Source organism: Tamandua tetradactyla, chromosome 5 (genome assembly GCF_023851605.1).
Source record: "Tamandua tetradactyla isolate mTamTet1 chromosome 5, mTamTet1.pri, whole genome shotgun sequence".
Taxonomy (NCBI): Eukaryota; Metazoa; Chordata; class Mammalia; order Pilosa; family Myrmecophagidae; genus Tamandua; species Tamandua tetradactyla.
In genome coordinates, this window is record NC_135331.1 from 97105451 (window position 1) to 97118414 (window position 12964).

General features: G+C 38.2%; 1 protein-coding gene and 1 pseudogene across 6 annotated transcripts in view; one reads left to right on the forward strand and one right to left on the reverse strand.

Moving 5' to 3' along the window:
• KIF6 (kinesin family member 6) overlaps positions 1-12964 on the reverse strand; it is a 454503-nt gene that overhangs the window by 372285 nt on the left and 69254 nt on the right. The window lies entirely within an intron of this gene.
• LOC143682229 (dnaJ homolog subfamily B member 6 pseudogene) lies at positions 10990-11787 on the forward strand (annotated as a pseudogene).

Below are 12964 nucleotides of genomic sequence, written 5' to 3' on the forward strand. Positions count from 1 at the left end.
ATATTAGTATAGCTACTTTTACTTTCTTTTGGTTACAACTTGCATGGTACATCTTTTTCCACCCTTCCACTTTCAATCTATTTGTATCCTCGGGTTTAAGATGAGTCTCTTTTAAGCACTAAATAGGTGGATCATATTTCTTGATCCAGTCTGCCAATCTCCATCTTTTAATTGGTAAGTTTAGTCCTCTAACATTCAAAGTTACTGCTATGAAAACAGTTCTTGAATCTACTATCTTAACCTCTTGTTTTTATTTGTCAGATCTTTATATTCTTTTCCTCCTTTCTCTTTTTATCCTTTAAGTTACTCTTATCGATATTCTTGAATTCTATGCCCTCCCCCAGACCTTCCTGTCCTTTTTTTCTCAGCTGACAGAACTTCCTTTAATATTTCTTGTAGGGCCGATCTCTTGTTGACAAGTTCTCTCAGCCTTTGTCTGTCTGTGAAAAATTTAATCTCCCCCTCAATTTTGAAGGACAATTTGGCTGGATACAGAATTCTTGACTGGATATTTTTCTCCTTCAGGATCTTAAATATATCACGATTCTGACCTCTCACCTTAATTGCGCCTGATGAATAATCCGAATTCAGTTTTACGTGGTTTCCCTTGTATGTGGTGCGTTGCTTTTCTCTTGGTGCTTCCAGGATTTTCTGCTTCCCTTAAACATTTGACAGATTGATTAGTAAGTGTCTTGGAGTAGACCTATTTGGATTTATTCTATTTAGGGTTCATTGGCTTCTTTGGTTTGCATATTTATGACATAAATATCTAATCTTCCTAGCTCTTTACTCGTTTCTTCTTCTGAGACACCAGTGATTCTTATATCTGTGTCTTTTGTGCTATCCATCATTTTCCTGAGATCCAATTCAAATTTTCCCATCACTTTTGCCATTTTGTGTTTCAAATTCAATTGTCCTATCTTCTAGGTCACCTTATTCTTTCTTTTGACTGTTCATATCTGCTGTTGTGTGTCTCTAGTATATTTTTTATATGGTCTACAGTTTCTTTCATCACTGCAATATCTGTTGTTCTTCTACTTATTCTTTCAAATTCTTCTTTATGCTTTTCCAGTGTCTTTTTGATAGTCTTTATGTCATTAGCCAATCCATTGAATTTATTTAGTAGAGTTATATGAACATCTTGGATTAGTTGTTCCAAAGTCTGTGCTTCATCTGGTGTTTTAATTTGGTCATTAGGCTGGGCTATATCTGTCTGCATCTTCATATGCTTTGTGATTTTCTGTTGACTTTGAAGCATTTAATTATCTCAATAGGGTTACTTTGGAATTTGATTTCCCTGTCATCTAAGGTTTTGTATTTGCAGGATAGGTGTGGGGCAGGGTGTGGGATGTAGGATGGGGTGTGGTGGCATGGTGGCAGGATGCGGCATGGGGCTAGGCATTGGGCTAGGGCACTACACTGGTGCCCAGGGGATGCATCTGGACACAGGGACAGGGGAATACTTGGGGGGTAGGAGGCAGGGGGTGGTGTGGGCAGGCCTCGAGCACAGAGGCAAGGCATGGCATAGGGGACATAGAGGGAGCACATGGTGGGAGGCTGATTGCAGGGGTATGTGAGTATGCAGGGCCCAGGGGTGGTGGGGCAGGGGTGCACCTGTGCATGGAGCATGGAGGGGGCTGGGGTGTAGGAGCGTATATGCATAGGGTGCAGGAGGCAGGGCAGGCATGCCTGGGGCACAGGGGGTGGGGTCTTGTATTTATTTTCAGGTCAGAAAAGTAGAAAAGGTAAATGTTCAACTGCATCTTAAATAATTAAGAGAAATTTCATTCACTAGTTCTGCTTTCAAAAGAAGAAAACTAATTATAGAATAAGTTCAACAAATCACTCAATCCAACAACAAGTACACAATCCCCACAAACTAAACCATTTAGAAATGTTGTCCTAAAATCCAAGGAGATCCTAGAAGTTATTCTATATTGAACACCTCCTCAATGAATGAAGAAACTCCAGTATCACTGATATAAAGTTATTCAGCTTTTGCTTGAATACTTCCAGTGATGAGTACTTTGGTCAAAATAGCCCTTTCACTTTTGGTCAAGCTTAATTGCTGCCAGGCCTTTTTTATGCCAGTGAACCTCGTGGTAACTTCCCCTGATTGCTTCTGTTCTTCCTCATCAGGTCCTCCACATTAAATTAATTCTTCTCTCTATTCCTTAAATAAGACAGATATAAAAGCAATCAAACACTCCTCTATTATATTTTTAAGTAATATTTAACATTAGTTTCAACATAATAATTTCATGCATACATATTATTGGAGTCCTTTTCCAGTAATGAGAAATATTTAGCAAATTTGAGCACACCATAAAATCCTTATTTTAGTAAATGGCTAGAAAATAAGTTGAATAAATATTCTTTAAATATTACTTATTTATTAATTTGTGTCTAACACCTGTGCAACTTTTTGATTCATGAAATGAAGGATAATATATATATTCTCTTGAAATTTCATTTATATGTTAGGAAAAGTTGCAAAACAGACCTGAGGGAGTAAAATAAATGAGAAAATTTAACAAAATAAACCAAGTTAAATGTTTCAAAAGTCATTTTAAAATTAATTTACAGAGTCCATTGTGTAAATAAAGCTCTATTCCACATGTCATGCTACGCCCTGACATTGATTCTTCGAGGAAAAGGCTAAAATAATCCCAGGCTTTCCTTTATGTCTGAATACCAATATTAAATAATCTTCCATGAGTGTTATGCAAGGAAAACACATAGGAATTTGTAAAAGACATAGAGGATCTCCACAGAAGTAAAAAACTGACCTGCATAATTCATCTAAGTTCCACATCTTTGAGGTGGTGAATCATTTCCTTTGCTCTAAAATGTTTTCCACATCTCGTACAGGTCCATTCTCAGTTTATTTTCTTTTGAGAATGTTATTCTTCATTCATAGTCAGCTACTCTAAAAACTTTGATTTTAATAATAAACGCTCAGCCTACTCTGTGGCTTGACTGGTCTCTGTCAAATGGGGTACTTGGGCTTTCCGCGTCAAACAAGACGTTAAGAGGAAGGGTTCCCAGGACAGACGGGCACAGGTCTTCCGCAGAGCAGCCGCACCTCGGACGGCGCGGAGGGCGTTTGCAGCTGGCAGCGACAGCGGCGCGTGGCCCCCGTGCACCTGTGCTCGTTGGGGCACTTCTCCTGGGAGGGGACTCCACCGCTTTCAGACTTGCAGAATGTTGACAAGGTGGCACCCTACATGCTGCGTCGGCTTCCTTCCCTTTACAACTGCTTTCTGAATAGTCCCGGCAGCCGTGAGTGAAAAGCAGATGGCACACTGCCCCTCCGGAGCTGCTGGGAAAGGGCTCTCTAGTGGAAAAAGCTACCCCAGGCCACGGCCTTAACGGATCACAAAGTTCTCACTTTCACGGTGTGGCTCTGAGGAGTGCCCGCTCTCTCAGTGACAGCAAGTGGCTCTTCTGGAGTGAGAAGGAATAGAAACTCTGGCCTCAAGGTGGGATTGGGGGATATCCACGTGGAGCCGTCTGGTCTCTACAGTGATAATTTGTTGGCAATGAATGTCATTTTGGATTACAGATATTAAGGTGCTATGTTTCCACAAAGCAATGTGGTTTATTCACTTCAGGGTCTGGTTTACTCACAGAGTGTTGTGTTTTACCTTCAGGGAGTCCTCTTCCCCTAGAATTGATACATCAATATCTGGCTCTGGCCCTTTAAATAAGGTTAGGCATCCACTACACTCCAAAACCAATTTTGAGGGTGCTGTGGGGGACAGTTTCTTTCACATCTAGCTGTTCTGCTTCAGAGACTAGAACTGCAAATGTGACATGAGTTATCTTTAAAGTCAGTAGTTTGATTTTTCTTTCCATATGTAGTGTGCACCAGCCATAAACAAAGCACTTTGCTAACCACATCACTGAAAGAGACAGGATCCCTGTCTTCAAGGAGCTTATAATTTAGCTGGGCAAAAAGAAATGGTGTACAATGCACAACATAAATTATGACAGAAACCCAAATCAAATATTGAGAGAGTTTGAAGAAAGGAGCAATTTATCTTAGTTGGGGCACTTAGAAAAGGTCCTTTGAACAGGACCTGAAGAGATTTATAGGACTGATATACTCACTATTTATAATGAACACGCAGTCAGCTGCCTCATTCTTCCCTGGAGGCAGATTTTTTTTCCTGTTCTTCACTGAAAGACTACAGTACGTGAAGATCCACAGACTTCTCTAGGGCCAAGAGATAATACCCAACAGCAGCTTCCTTGATGTGACCGTGAGGGATACTAGTGTGAGTGTTTAGGTCTCCTTCTATCCTAGGTGCTGACACGGGCAGGGATGGCAGGGAAAGGAGCCCTTACCTGTATCCCTCCTGGTCAGCCGCAGCCCACGTCATTCCTGTCAGGCTCCTAATCCAGCCATTCCCCCGTGCCTGTGCTTTCTCACCTCATCCTAGAAATCTCAGATGGCTTCCTTTAAATGTCATTACTCTGACTCTGATGCTCCTATATCTTTTATCCTTCTAAAACTGTGCACTCTTCTGTTCCTAATAACAGCACCAGCATAATATTAGTAATAATATAACCAATGCTTTGCTGAAAATTTACACTTTACAGGTAATACACATGGTCTTATTTTAATCTTCATAACAATCTTATGAAATTTTCAGAGTTCTTATATGCAAGTAAAAGAAACCAACTCTAGCTGGTATAAGTAGAGAAGGAATTAGTTGAAAGGAAACACAGTAGCTCATAAAATCTCCAGGAAGTCTAGAGTACCCGACTCTGAAAATAGGCAGGGGCAAAGAGAGAATAGACAGCCAGAACTATGCCCAAACCATGCCTGGAACCATTCCAGTGAGGACTCCATTGCCACCACTGGATGCTACAGCTGGGGAAGTCAGCCACCACTGCCTACAGAGCCAAACGTTTATGTCAACACCAGCCTAGATATTCAGCTTCTGTCAGTGTTAGTTCCCAATTCAAAGTCCCAAGCACCTGATTAGCCAAGCCTAGGTCACAAGCCAAGTACCCTGGCTGCAAGAGATGCTGGGAAAGCAAGACTTGGGCTTTTATTTACTTCTATAATGGAAGGCAGGTCCTACATCCTACCAAAACTCATATGATACAGAGTTCACAGGAAAGAGGTTCAAATGCTAAATAGATCCTCTCTCCAAATGACAAATGCCCACACAATTATTTTCTCCTTTTATAGATGGGAAATTAAAGTTGGCAAATGGAATTATTATTTCACAGCTCCCTTCTGCCATCTCTTACATCTCAGTGTCAGTCTAGAATTGAAGTAAAGTTACTGTGTTTCCCTTCGGACTTAATGTCTGACTACTGGCCCATTATCTAAGCTATGGTTTCTTTATTTATGTTTGCCCTATATCCCGTGGTCATGCATTTGATTCAGAAACCATTTTTCCCCAGCACTGATGTTGTGGGAGTATAAAAGCTGATAATATCTAAAATCAGAGCTTTCAAGGTTAAAGAAAGACATTGAGAAAAACAGTTGGAATAGAACCAACATATGTATAAATGAGAAAAAGCTGGAGATGGAAAAATGTAGTAAAAATTGAGGCTAGAAGTAAAGGTGAAAGTACATATAGGGGACTTTGAATGTGAGACAAACTAATTGGTATTTTAGGACTGTTACTCTAAAAGTAAAATAGATAGACTAGGATATTATGCTTCAAACATTTTGACCACCATCCACAGTATGAAATATATGTTTTATATATATATATATATATATATATATAACATTTATTTATATATATAACATTTATTTATGTATAATATATAAATTATATATATATACACTAATACTTAAAACCAAAGTTTCATGAAAAAACATCCTTTTTTCTATGTCATGGACTCAAATATCTATTCCTTTTCTTTTATATCATTAAAAATTATACTCACAAACAAGTAAATTACTCTCATAACCTACTAGATCATGAACTGCAGTTTAAAAAAAACAAGACTAAGATTAAAGTGAGGAGAAATGGAAAACATTTAGGAGGTTATCCCGTCATCAAGTGATGAATGACAAGGGCATGAACTAAGGCACTAAATATGGGAAGAAAATAATAGGAACAGATGTGAGATACTGTGAAGAAGAAATATTGATAGAATTTATTGACTAATAAATATAGGGGCAAAAGAAGAAAACAGTGAAGTTTAAATAAAAAAAATTACAGCCCAGATAAAAACTTATTTCTTAACTAAATTAAGCCCTTCTACTGAAATTGTTGTTACATCATTGCTTAACACACTTTCAAAGACCAAGAATACAAAATGAGCTGAAGTCTTGGACTGAGTAAGGAGAGCTTAGAGGAAAAGTCAACAAAAGTGGCCAGGCCAAAGAAGATCAAACTGATATCAGCCATCTATCTATATTGTATTGTTTTTTGGGGGAAAACAGGAGGTATGGAGGAGAGAGAATTTTGAGAAAATTTTTAACCAAAGAGAGAAGAGAATAATTGGAATAGGAAAAAAAGGGGGGGAAATCTGAAAGAAATTTAACATATGTCCTAATATTTTAGTAATTTTTACTGATATAAAGTTATTCTGAAAATTTAGAAATATAAAATATCTAAATGAATTCATTCACAAAAGATGATAGAGAGAGGAGAAATGGAAATCAGCCTTGTGGAACTTTTCCCACAGATAAATTGTATAAACTTATGGCTGATATGGCTTTGATATAGTAAGAACGGAAATGGTGTTGTTCCCATAAAGTATAGATCAATGAGGCAGAAGTTGATCCTGAGGAAAATGCAGGGAGAGATTTGTACATTCCTGGCTTGTCCTTTACCAGACTAAGAGTATCATGAAGGAAGGTACTGTAGCTTGTTCTTCTTTCTATCTCTGGTGCACAGTTCACATATGGCACATAGTATATACTTATAAAATACTGGCAGTACTGAATTGGATAGAACTGAGTAGGTTCATTAAAAACAAGCCTTGTGGGCAAACTGTTGAAATGCTGAAATTATAACAGAGTTGGATCTATTTATAACTAGTTTCAAAGACTTTTTATCAATGTCCACTAGTGAACTTCAGCTGCTATGCCCTGTGCTCTGTACTGGGATCTCTCCCATTTAGTATTTGTACCAACCACTTGGGGAAGAACTAGATGGTGTGCACATCAAATTTACAGATTTACTGAGAGGTACAACCAACATACTAGATAAAAGAACTAGGATTTTAAAAAGGCCAGAATGAAGGGTCAAATATAACAAAAAGAAATGTGCAGGAATCAGTAGAAATTCCTACAGCTGTATAATAGCAGAAACCAAACGAATTGCATTAGAACCAGAATAGAGAAATGTGGCTTAATAGTAGAACATATTTTTAAAAAAAGACTGAGGCTTCTGAATCTTCCAATATATCTGACCAGAAAGCCTGAAATCTTTCCTTCTAAAATCCACTTAAAATTCTGGATAAACTCTTTTAAATGCAAAGCTAAATTTGTAAGAAAGTAGGAAAAATACCTAGGGACCAAAAACAAAGAGGTAAATGAAAAACAAAGTAAAATGCATAAGCTAATACTGCTGCTATCCTACTATCAAAATGCTGATATTAGTAACCTGGGGCTTAGGCCAATATGAAGTGGGTAGTTGGAAGTGAGACCCTTATATAAACCTGAGGCCCCCATCAATATAATATATATTGAATATATATATATTATATATATATATATAATGAATAATATAATATAAAATGAATAAAACATTCAAATATACCTGTTTTAGTTTGCTAGCTGCCAGAATGCAATATACCAGAAACAGCGGCTTTCAAAAAAGGGGAATTTAATAAGTTGCAAGGTAATAGTTTTTAGGCCGAGGAAATATCCCAATTAAAGCAAGTCTATAGAACTGTCCATTTTAAGGCATCCAGGGAAAGATACCTTGATTCAAGAAGGCTGATGAAGTTCAGGGTTTCTCTCTTGGCTAGAAAGGCACATGGCAAACACAGTCAGCGTTTCTCTCTTGGTGGGAAGGGCACGTGGTGAACATGGAATCATCTTCCTCTCTAGCTCTGTGGGAGGCATTTTCCTTCTTCATCTCCAAAATTTTCTGGCTTGTGGACTCTGTGCTTTGTGGTTCTGTGGCATTCTGTCATCCTTCTCTGCTCTCTCTGAATCTCTCTTTTACAGGATTCCAGTAAAGTAATCAAGATCCACCTAGAATGGGTGGAGACATGTCTCCACCTAATCCAGCTCAACAACCACTCTTGAATGAGTCACATCTCCAGGGAGATGATCTAATTAAACTTTCAAACGTACAGTACTGAATAGGGATTAGAAGAAATGGCTGCCTTTACAAAATGGGATTAGGATTAAAACATGGCATTTCTAGGGTACATACATCCTTTCAAACTGGCATAATACCTATCAGCATAGGAAATGACAAGGAAACTTATCTGTCTCTGCCTAGAATATGGGTGGAAAATAAAAAGCCTTCCTTCAGAATTTGTAACCATTGACTTATCTACATGCATGACTGGGTATAAATTCACACTACTCAACTGGTCTGGAAATCTCAATCATTGAAATTAATATGAAAAGGGATCTAAGGATGGTGAAAGTCTTGGGGCAGCTGGCACAGGCAAAAATACATACAGTAGGATCTCTAAGGGGGCAAGATGTTGGTATAGTGAGGTGTGGAATTTGGTTCATCCTCCAGAGCAGCTAGTAAATAGCTAGGAATGGTACAGAACAACTGCTAGGGGAATATCAGTGACTGGACACACAGCATAAACCAATCTGGATCAGGTGGAATGGCTAAAATCCCACGGAGAACTGTATGTCCCTCAAGCCATGGAGGCCAGAAGACCTCCCCCACCAGCATGGCATGCTGGTTCCCTGAGGGAATAGGAAACAGATTTTACCAATAGCAAGGGGTTAACTCAACCAAGCCCCAATTGTGGAATTAATTAACAAATTCCGACTACAGAAAATAGGCTCCCAGCACGGATACGGCTGGAATAAGCACTAAAGGAACCAGGAGTTTTTGTCCCAGCAAAGAAGAGGGGCAGGGCTGATGGAAAAAACAAACAAACATAAAACCAAAAAATCCAGAGGCTTTTTGAGTTGGACAGCACAAAATACTGGAAAAGACCTGGACCCTATGTAAAGGGGGCACATAGAGCCTGGAATTACATAGAGCCAGGTACCAACTCAAGTTCTGGACTGGAAAACCAGAGGAATGTGGGTCTGGCTCTGAAAAGGCATTTTACTTTTTTTTACTTTGAAACAGCTCATTAGATAGAACTGCAAACATTCTCAGGCTCCAGCACTGCCCCAGGCAAGGGTGGATCTAAGGCATGTCTGAGGGACAAAGTAATTAGTTAGGTGAAAAGGGTTAATACCCTAAAAGGCATAACTGTCCCCAGTAAAAGGGGGGTTGGGGCTCAGCTCCAATGGAATCCCTCCTTCAATGACTTCAGGCCTCCTGGGGGCTGGAAAACAGATGCAATCAAAGCCCTCCTACTATTGCAGCATCTGTCTCAACTGCACCCATGGCAGGGAGAGTCTGCTGAAATTATAGGCACTGTATCACTTTAAACTGTGGAAAGCTGTGGGCACACAAGTGCTACAAGCTGGGCAGGATAGGAAAAGCAGAGTCTAGAGGCTTCACAGGAAAGTTTGACAACATGCTCGGTCTCACCATCAGGGAAAACTGATGCTGGCATATCTGGCCTGGGAAAATGACTGGGGTCTATAATATCTGAAGAGAACCTCCACATACACACACAAAGGCTCCATGCAGACAGGGAAAGAAACAGAAATAGAAGAACTGAAAAATTCTGATCAATTAAACAGAACCTATGCTAGAGGTCTTAGAATCAGTTGAACAGAATGTCAAAGAACAGAGAACAAAGGCATCCAGCAAGAAAACCTTAGGAAAAGAGTGAAAACAACTACTAGAAAAAACTAATTAAGGAAATTAAATGCCTACATGCCAGCTAAAAATAATGACTCATATTAGGAAAATCGAAGCTATGGACAGTCAAGGAACAAACCAATAGTTCAAATGAAATACAGAAGTTGAAACAATTAATTCAGGATATTCAAACAGACTTGCGAAATCTCATCAAAAATCAGACCAACGAGTGGAAGGAGAATGCAAAGAAGACACTGGGTGAACATAAAGAAGAACTCAAAAGTTTGAAAAACAGATCACCAAATTTGTGGGATTGAAGGGCACAATAGAACAGGTGAAGAAAATATTGGAAACTTCAATAGATATGGAGAGGCAGAAGAAAGGATTAGTGAACTAGAGGATGGGACATCTGAAATCTGACACACAAAAGAAAATACAGGGAAAAGAAAGGAAAAATATGAGCAAGTTCTCAGGGATTGAATGACAATATGAAGCTCACAAATATACATGCTGTGGGTGTAGCAGAAGAAAATGAGAAAGGAAAAGGAGGAGAAACATTAATGGAGGAAATAATTACTAAAACTTTCTCATCTCTTATGAAAGACATAAAATTACAGATCCAAGAAGTGCAGCATACATCAAACAGAACAGATCCAAATAGACATACTATAAGACACTTACTAATCAGATTGTGAGATGTCAAAGAGAAAGAAAGAATTTTGACAGCAGCAAGAGAAAGCAATCCATCACATACAAGGGAAGTCCAATAAGACTATGTGTGGATTTCTCAGCAGAAACCATGGAGGCAAGCAGGCAGTGGTATGATATATTTAAGATTCAGAAAGAGAAAAACTGCCAATGAAGAATTTCATTTCCAGCAAAATTGTCCTGCAAAAATGAGGGGGCAATTAAAATATTTTCAGACAAACAATTACTGAGAGATTTTGTGATCAAGGGTCTGGCTTTGGAATAGCTGCTACCACCTCCACCAGTACCAGCCATGATGGAGCTGAGGGGAGACCCCAGGCACCACTGCCCAGCCTCTCTTCCTTCCTGCCACTGGTGTCCAACCTCTTCAGGACCTGTTCCAACAACATGTTAAAACATGGTGGATTACTATGAAGTTCTAGGCATGCAGAAACATCTCACCCAAGAATATTAAGAAGGCATATCATAAATTGGCACTCAAGTGGCACCCTGATAAAAATTCTGAGAATAAAGAAGAAGCAGAGAGAAAATTCAAACAAGTAGCTGAGGCATATGAGGTGTTATCAGATGCTAAAAAAAAATGGGACACCTATGACAAATATGACAAAGAAGGATTAAGTGGTGGTGGGGGTGGAAGTCATTTTGACAGTCCATTTGAGTTTGGCTTTACATTCTGTAATCCAGATGATGTCTTCAGGGTATTTTTTGGTGGATGGAACCCATCTTCATTTGACTTCTTTGAAATCCCATTTGAGGAGTTTTTTGGAAATCGAAGAGGCCTCTGTAGAAACAGAAATAGGGACACAGGATCTTTTCTTCTCTGATTTCAGTGAGTTCCCATCTTTTGGAGATAGATTTTCTTCTTTTGATATATTACTTCATTTGGTTCACTGGGGAATGGGGGCCTTACTTCATTTTCTTCAACATCCTTTGGTGGTAGCAGGATGGGCAACTTCAAATTTGATCAACTTCTACTACAATAGTTAATGGTAAAAAAAAAATCACTACAAAGAGGATTACTGAGAATGGTCAAGAAAGAGTAGATGTTGAAGAAGATGGCCAGTGAAAGTCCTTAACAATAAATTGTAAGGAGCAGCACTATGCTTGGATAAAAGTAATTCAAGGCATGTATTTAAAAGAAATGTTAAACTATAACAAGCACCATTTCAGGATTAATGGGAACATTTTTTTTTGAAGATTTCAAAGGAACTCTACTTTTAGTATAACTGCACCTAATCTAAAGTATTTATAAACAGCTCATCAGACTACCTATTTGTCATAGACTTATGAGTTTATTGTTGGGACCATGTTAATAGGGCCATATTTTTCCTTTTTGTCTTTAAAAATGTTGTAAATTTCTGCATGCACTTTGCTTTTTATTAAACTTAATCCAAGGCAAATGGTGATTCTTTAGTACCACTAATACAAAATTGTAAACTAATACCAGCGTGGATCTTGCTCTTTCTATTTTGTTTGAAATGTGAGCCAAGTAGTTTGTCTGCTGTGAAGTTAACATTGCCAGGATGAAATGTCTACAAAAATAATTTCTCTTTTTTTTTCAGTATTTAGTAGCAAAAGATATTAACACATTAATGATAATATATTTCTGATTTAATATAAATTAAGGGTGTTTTCTAGTCATGCACGAATGTTGGCAGCTTAGTAAGTTTTGAGAATTGTTTAAATATGTAATGTTAAGCTTAGGTTTATAAAAAAGTAAAGTTTGAAAACTCGGTCTTTTTCATTTGCTTAAAAAAAAAGAAAATGAATGCTTATGTGTTTGGCGCAGTCTTTAAAGAAAAAAATAAGAAACTGGCTCTACAAGAAATACTAAAGGTGGCACTACAGACAGATAGTAAAAAGTGGAATAGGAGAAAGCAGTCTGGAGAAGAGTGTAGAAATGAAGACTAACACTAAAGGTAAAAAGAGGAAAAAAAATAGATATGACATAAAATCCAAAAGGCAAAATGGTAGGAAAAAGTACTGCCTTTACAGTAATAACACCAAATGTTAATGGATTAAACTAACCACTCAAAAGATGTATACTGGCAAAATGGATTAAAAACTGGACCATCTATATGCTGTCTACGGGAGACTCATTTCAAATCCAAGGACAAAAATAGGTTGAAAGTGAAAGGTTGGGAAAAGATAGTTCATGCAAACAACAATGAGAAAGGAGCATGAGAAGCTATTCCAATATTTGACAAATTAAACTTCAAATGTAAAACAATTAAAAGAGACAAAGAAGGAAACTATGTATTAATAAAAAGAACAATTCGACAAGAAGACATAAGAATCATAAATATTTGTGCACCACGCCAGAGTGCTCCCAGTACATGAGACAAACACTGACACCACTGAAGGGAGAAATA